Source organism: Electrophorus electricus, unplaced genomic scaffold (genome assembly GCF_041902795.1).
Source record: "Electrophorus electricus isolate QZ-2024a unplaced genomic scaffold, ASM4190279v1 Scaffold151, whole genome shotgun sequence".
NCBI classification, from domain to species: Eukaryota; Metazoa; Chordata; class Actinopteri; order Gymnotiformes; family Gymnotidae; genus Electrophorus; species Electrophorus electricus.
The window spans coordinates 42501-50000 of record NW_027658432.1 but is presented as its reverse complement, the minus strand read 5'-3'; the positions used below and the strand labels follow the sequence as shown (position 1 = coordinate 50000).

General features: G+C 59.9%; 1 non-coding gene across 1 annotated transcript; it reads right to left on the bottom strand.

Annotated features, from left to right (window-relative positions):
• Positions 1 to 238: 238 nt before the first annotated feature.
• Positions 239 to 2077, bottom strand: LOC145654748 (18S ribosomal RNA). The gene has a single exon (XR_014120948.1). It is a non-coding gene; the product is annotated as an 18S ribosomal RNA (ribosomal RNA).
• Between the last annotated feature and the right edge of the window lie 5423 nt (positions 2078 to 7500).

The following is a 7500-nucleotide window of genomic DNA, read 5'->3' as shown; positions in this document are numbered from 1 at the left end:
GAGAATACCGGGGCCTGCGGGGGGGGGGGTGCTGAAGGACGACGCGGAGGAAGAGGCGGAGGACGAGGAAGGGGTGGGAGGGACTAGGCTCCTCCTTTATGCCTTCTGTCCAGCCTGACCTGCAAGCGACCACGTGTAACAGCAACCCCGAAGACCCTTTCGACCCTGGGCCCCGACGCGGGGGGACGGCGAAGTCGAGGGGGTCGGGAGAGGAGGCACGCCGGACAGCGTTACCCGTTAATGATCCTTTCGCAGGTTCACCTACGAAAACCTTGTTACGACTTTTACTTCCTCTAGATAGTCAAGTTTGATCGACTTCTCGGCGCTCCGCCAAGGCCCGCGAGGAGCCCCGGCGGGGCCGATCCGAGGACCTCACTAAACCATCCGATCGGTAGTAGCGACGGGCGGTGTGTACAAAGGGCAGGGACTTAATCAACGCGAGCTTATGACCCGCGCTTACTGGGAATTCCTCGTTCATGGGGAATAATTGCAATCCCCAGTCCCCATCACGAATGGGGTTCAGCGGATTACCCGCACCTCTCGGTGTAGGGTAGGCACACGCTGATCCAACCATTGTGGCGCGCGTGCAGCCCCGGACATCTAAGGGCATCACAGACCTGTTATTGCTCCATCTCGCGTGGCTGAACGCCACTTGTCCCTCTAAGAAGTTTGACGCCGACCGCGGAGGGCCGCGTAACTATTTAGCATGCCGGAGTCTCGTTCGTTATCGGAATTAACCAGACAAATCGCTCCACCAACTAAGAACGGCCATGCACCACCACCCACAGAATCGAGAAAGAGCTATCAATCTGTCAATCCTTTCCGTGTCCGGGCCGGGTGAGGTTTCCCGTGTTGAGTCAAATTAAGCCGCAGGCTCCACTCCTGGTGGTGCCCTTCCGTCAATTCCTTTAAGTTTCAGCTTTGCAACCATACTCCCCCCGGAACCCACAGACTCGTGGTTTCCCTCACGCTGCCCGGCGGGTCATGGGAATAACGCCGCCGGATCGCGGGTCGGCATAGTTTACGGTCGGAACTACGACGGTATCTGATCGTCTTCGAACCTCCGACTTTCGTTCTTGATTAATGAAAACATTCTTGGCAAATGCTTTCGCTTTCGTCCGTCTTGCGCCGGTCCAAGAATTTCACCTCTAGCGGCGCAATACGAATGCCCCCGGCCGTCCCTCTTAATCATGGCCCTGGTTCAGGAAACCCACAAAATAGAACCGGAGTCCTATTCCATTATTCCTAGCTCAGGTATTCAGGCGAGAAGCGGGCCCGCTTTGAACACTCTAATTTTTTCAAAGTAAACGCTCCGAGCCCCGTCCGGACACCCAGCCAAGGGCATCCGGGGGGCACCGGGAGACAGGGTCTGAGACAGGCGGTGGCACGCCTCGCGGCGGACCGCCAGCCCACTCCCGACATCCAACTACGAGCTTTTTAACTGCAGCAACTTTAATATACGCTATTGGAGCTGGAATTACCGCGGCTGCTGGCACCAGACTTGCCCTCCAATGGGTCCTCACCCATGGGTTTAGGATACGCTCATTCCGATTACAGGGCCTCGAAAGAGACCTGTATCGTTATTTTTCGTCACTACCTCCCCGTGTCGGGAATGGGTAATTTGCGCGCCTGCTGCCTTCCTTGGATGTGGTAGCCGTTTCTCAGGCTCCCTCTCCGGAATCGAACCCTGATTCCCCGTTACCCGTGGTCACCATGGTAGCCGACTATGGTACCATCGAAAGTTGATAGGGCAGACATTCGAATGAGACGTCGCCGCCGCGGAGGGCGCGCGATCGGCCCGAGGTTATCTAGAGTCACCAAAGCGGCCGGGGGGCCCGAGCCCCCCGGATGGGTTTTGGGTCTGATAAATGCACGCATCCCCCGAAGGGTCAGCGCTCGTTTGCATGTATTAGCTCTAGAATTACCACAGTTATCCGAGTAACGTGTGGAGCGATCAAAGGAACCATAACTGATTTAATGAGCCATTCGCAGTTTCACTGTACCGGCCGTGTGCACTTAGACCTGCATGGCTTAATCTTTGAGACAAGCATATGTTACTGGCAGGATCAACCAGGTAGTTTGCACCGTGGTCTGGGATGAACCACGAGTGACATCCGCCTCCCCTTCCGGGGGCTAGGAAGCAGCGGGTTGTAAGTGCGTGCGCCGTCAGGTCCAGACGCCATACAGGGCTACCCAGGACAGCTTCCGCGGCCAGTGTAAACGTGCTCGCGCACCGCCCTCTGGCCTTCGGACGCCGACCTCTCACCTTGATGCAAAGCTGTCCCATCCGGTCATGCCCGCACCGTACCCCGTCCACCTCCTCCGGAGGTGCGGACGGCCGACTCCAGGTGCTTTCGGCGTTCCCTCTCTTCACGCCGTTTTGATTTTCGTGGGCCGCTGGTGGGGGGACAAGGGAAAGACCTCGTCGAATTCCCTCCCCCCTAGCCTCGCTCAACCTACGTTTCGTGATGTAACCAAGAAGAGTGATTCGTGGGCCCAGGTAGGTTTGAAGAGGAGGCCAACAAAGCAGGGCACTCCCTTCCTCCCAAACCACAGACACCAGTATAGGACAACTGAGTAGACAGACTGGCCGTCTGAGTCTCCCCCAGAGAGTTCTGGGATGGGTTACAAATAACCCCCACCCCCCATCAGAGGCTTGACCCGCTAGAACCAGGGAGGATCTGTCAAAACCGCTCTCCACATCAGAAGTTCTGGATCAGCCGGGGCTGGTCGGCAGACGTCCACCTAAGGCCGTGGCCTAACCCCGTGTGGGGGGATAGCGCTCGCACCCGTACACGTGGACACCCGCTCGTCAAATGGCTGGCTCCTCACTTACCGTAGGGGGAATGGTTTGCCTACCCCTGGCGGGTCTGGTACTCCACTCTACCAAACAAGGAAGCAACACACCAATAGACCCCTGCAACACCGGGCAGCTTTGGGCAGTGTCACTACACTCCTCCTTGTTCTTCACGTTCCTTCCGTGGTGATTTTTTTTTTTTTTTCGTGGCCATTGCCGTGCATGGCTTCCCCATCGCTTTGCATGCTCTCCATTGCCTCGTGCTGCTTCACCATTGGTCTCACCTGGAGACCGAAGCCGCTCTCCCAGTAACCCGATGGTACCTGGCCAGAAAACCCCGTGCCCGATTTCATCTAGGACAAGGGCCAAACCACAGACCGTGCCCGTCCAGGGTCAACCCCTGGTCGGACAGGCCTGGTGGGTCGATACCATGGATGTGGCAGGCCGACGAGAATCCACTGGTACATTTACAAACACGCCCACCCTGGTGGCATGGCTGTACGACCCATCGTCGAAGCACGCTGCGGCGGACTGAGCCATTGGATCCAGTTGCCTGGGCGTACACTCAGCCCAACAGACGCACTCGGGTCGGGGAGAGCAAAGCAGACTGTGTGCCTGGATGTGCCCACTTCCATAGGGGAATCGGCATGATGGTTCACTTAACCCGAGGAGGGCTCCCCTCGCGGGATAAGCACCCCCCTCGGGGGATGGGGGGGGGGGGGGGGCATCCAGAGCACACCACTTTCCGGTAGGGGACAGGCGTTTGATCATGTGTCCGAGGGAGAGCTCCCCTTGCCGGCCGAACACCCCTCGGACTCCCCTTGGGCTTCCAGAGAACGCCACTGGATGAATTTAGTGCTTGGACCCCATTGATTCTCTTTGCTCTCCCATATACCCGACGGGACCTATTTGCAAAACCCCGTGCCAACCAGACCTCCAGGAAGGGGGCTGGCGGCTAACCATGCCCAGCAGGGTGCACCCTGGTCGGACACTTTGGGAGGGTCGAGAGCCTGGAAGTGCCACCCGGGGGAGTAATTCTGATTTCCGTTTTAATGCACTCAGGGACAGCCCGAGGACCTCTGTAGTGCACCTGAGGCGGACTGAGCCGTCGGGTCCAGGGGTCTGGAGTTCGGAACCTCCAGGGTTCACCTGGCTGTTCTCTTAGCCCGGCAGGGTGCACCCTGGTCGGACACTTTGGGAGGGTCGAGAGCCTGGATGTGCCACCCCGACGAGTAATGAGTTTTCCCTTCGTATCTCTTCCGGACCAGGTCCGATTCGCACGAAACTCGCTGGGCATGGCCAGGAGCGCCCCCTGCTGCCCACGCCACCGTCCCCGCGCTTCTACTCCCGAGGGCCGAGGAGACAGCGAAGCGTGGGTCGGGTCGCCTGCTTCCAGGGTCTCCCTGGTACTCTCCAGTCTCCCGAGTCCATCGGGTCCGACCTCGTATTTTTAGCCCAGACGGGGAATGAGAAAGGGGCCCCCGACCGCCCGAGGGCGGGCGCTCGCTTCTCAGCCTAGGAACGTCCGATTCCCACGAAACTTTTACGCCAGACGTTCCTGGCAGCGAGCGCGTTCAAAGGTGACCCGCGCTGCTTCTCTCCTCCCAAGGGCCGAAGAGATATTCGTCTTCAAACCCGACCGGCCCTGTGTTTGCCGCCCCGGCGGTTTTAAAAAATCATAGCGTAAAAACGGTGGGTGCGCTTCGCCTGCCGCTTGGACAGCGTTAAACGGCAGCCCCGGCTCTTTCCAAAGGGCCCTCAACCGACTTTCTGCTCCCAAGGAGCCCAGAGATATGAAACCGATAAATCAAAACCCCGTGCCAACCAGACCTCCAGGAAGGGGGCTGGCGGCTAACCATGCCCGGCAGGGTGCACCCTGGTCGGACGCTTTGGGAGGGTCGAGAGCCTGGATGTGCCACCCCGACGAGTAATGAGTTTTCCCTTCGTATCTCTTCCGGACCAGGTCCGATTCGCACGAAACTCGCTGGGCATGGCCAGGAGCGCCCCCTGCTGCCCACGCCACCGTCCCCGCGCTTCTACTCCCGAGGGCCGAGGAGACAGCGAAGCGTGGGTCGGGTCGCCTGCTTCCAGGGTCTCCCTGGTACTCTCCAGTCTCCCGAGTCCATCGGGTCCGACCTCGTATTTTAGCCCAGACGGGGAATGAGAAAGGGGCCCCCGACCGCCCGAGGGCGGGCGCTCGCTTCTCAGCCTAGGAACGTCCGATTCCCACGAAACTTTTACGCCAGACGTTCCTGGCAGCGAGCGCGTTCAAAGGTGACCCGCGCTGCTTCTCTCCTCCCAAGGGCCGAAGAGATATTCGTCTTCAAACCCGACCGGCCCTGTGTTTGCCGCCCCGGCGGTTTAAAAAATCATAGCGTAAAAACGGTGGGTGCGCTTCGCCTGCCGCTTGGACAGCGTTAAACGGCAGCCCCGGCTCTTTCCAAAGGGCCCTCAACCGACTTTCTGCTCCCAAGGAGCCCAGAGATATGAAACCGAAAAATCAAAACCCGTGCCCAACCAGACCTCCAGGAAGGGGGCTGGCGGCTAACCATGCCCGGCAGGGTGCACCCTGGTCGGACGCTTTGGGAGGGTCGAGAGCCTGGATGTGCCACCCCGACGAGTAATGAGTTTTCCCTTCGTATCTCTTCCGGACCAGGTCCGATTCGCACGAAACTCGCTGGGCATGGCCAGGAGCGCCCCCTGCTGCCCACGCCACCGTCCCCGCGCTTCTACTCCCGAGGGCCGAGGAGACAGCGAAGCGTGGGTCGGGTCGCCTGCTTCCAGGGTCTCCCTGGTACTCTCCAGTCTCCCGAGTCCATCGGGTCCGACCTCGTATTTTTAGCCCAGACGGGGAATGAGAAAGGGGCCCCCGACCGCCCGAGGGCGGGCGCCCGGCTTCTCAGCCTAGGAACGTCCGATTCCCACGAAACTTTTACGCCAGACGTTCCTGGCAGCGAGCGCGTTCAAAGGTGACCCGCGCTGCTTCTCTCCTCCCAAGGGCCGAAGAGATATTCGTCTTCAAACCCGACCGGCCCTGTGTTTGCCGCCCCGGCGGTTTTAAAAAATCATAGCGTAAAAACGGTGGGTGCGCTTCGCCTGCCGCTTGGACAGCGTTAAACGGCAGCCCCGGCTCTTTTCCAAAGGGCCCTCAACCGACTTTCTGCTCCCAAGGAGCCCAGAGATATGAAACCGATAAATCAAAACCCCGTGCCAACCAGACCTCCAGGAAGGGGGCTGGCGGCTAACCATGCCCGGCAGGGTGCACCCTGGTCGGACGCTTTGGGAGGGTCGAGAGCCTGGATGTGCCACCCCGACGAGTAATGAGTTTTCCCTTCGTATCTCTTCCGGACCAGGTCCGATTCGCACGAAACTCGCTGGGATGGCCAGGAGCGCCCCCTGCTGCCCACGCCACCGTCCCCGCGCTTCTACTCCCGAGGGCCGAGGAGACAGCGAAGCGTGGGTCGGGTCGCCTGCTTCCAGGGTCTCCCTGGTACTCTCCAGTCTCCCGAGTCCATCGGGTCCGACCTCGTATTTTTAGCCCAGACGGGGAATGAGAAAGGGGCCCCCGACCGCCCGAGGGGCGGCGCTCGCTTCTCAGCCTAGGAACGTCCGATTCCCACGAAACTTTTACGCCAGACGTTCCTGGCAGCGAGCGCGTTCAAAGGTGACCCGCGCTGCTTCTCTCCTCCCAAGGGCCGAAGAGATATTCGTCTTCAAACCCGACCGGCCCTGTGTTTGCCGCCCCGGCGGTTTTAAAAATCATAGGCGTAAAAACGGTGGGTGCGCTTCGCCTGCCGCTTGGACAGCGTTAACGGCAGCCCCGGCTCTTTCCAAAGGGCCCTCAACCGACTTTCTGCTCCCAAGGAGCCCAGAGATATGAAACCGAAAAATCAAAACCCCGTGCCAACCAGACCTCCAGGAAGGGGGCTGGCGGCTAACCATGCCCGGCAGGGTGCACCCTGGTCGGACGCTTTGGGAGGGTCGAGAGCCTGGATGTGCCACCCCGACGAGTAATGAGTTTTCCCTTCGTATCTCTTCCGGACCAGGTCCGATTCGCACGAAACTCGCTGGGCATGGCCAGGAGCGCCCCCTGCTGCCCACGCCACCGTCCCCGCGCTTCTACTCCCGAGGGCCGAGGAGACAGCGAAGCGTGGGGTCGGGTCGCCTGCTTCCAGGGTCTCCCTGGTACTCTCCAGTCTCCCGAGTCCATCGGGTCCGACCTCGTATTTTTAGCCCAGACGGGGAATGAGAAAGGGGCCCCCGACCGCCCGAGGGCGGGCGCTCGCTTCTCAGCCTAGGAACGTCCGATTCCCACGAAACTTTTACGCCAGACGTTCCTGGCAGCGAGCGCGTTCAAAGGTGACCCGCGCTGCTTCTCTCCTCCCAAGGGCCGAAGAGATATTCGTCTTCAAACCCGACCGGCCCTGTGTTTGCCGCCCCGGCGGTTTTAAAAAATCATAGCGTAAAAACGGTGGGTGCGCTTCGCCTGCCGCTTGGACAGCGTTAAACGGCAGCCCCGGCTCTTTCCAAAGGGCCCTCAACCGACTTTCTGCTCCCAAGGAGCCAGAGATATGAAACCGAAAAATCAAAACCCCGTGCCAACCAGACCTCCAGGAAGGGGGCTGGCGGCTAACCATGCCCGGCCAGGGTGCACCCTGGTCGGACGCTTTGGGAGGGTCGAGAGCCTGGATGTGCCACCCCGA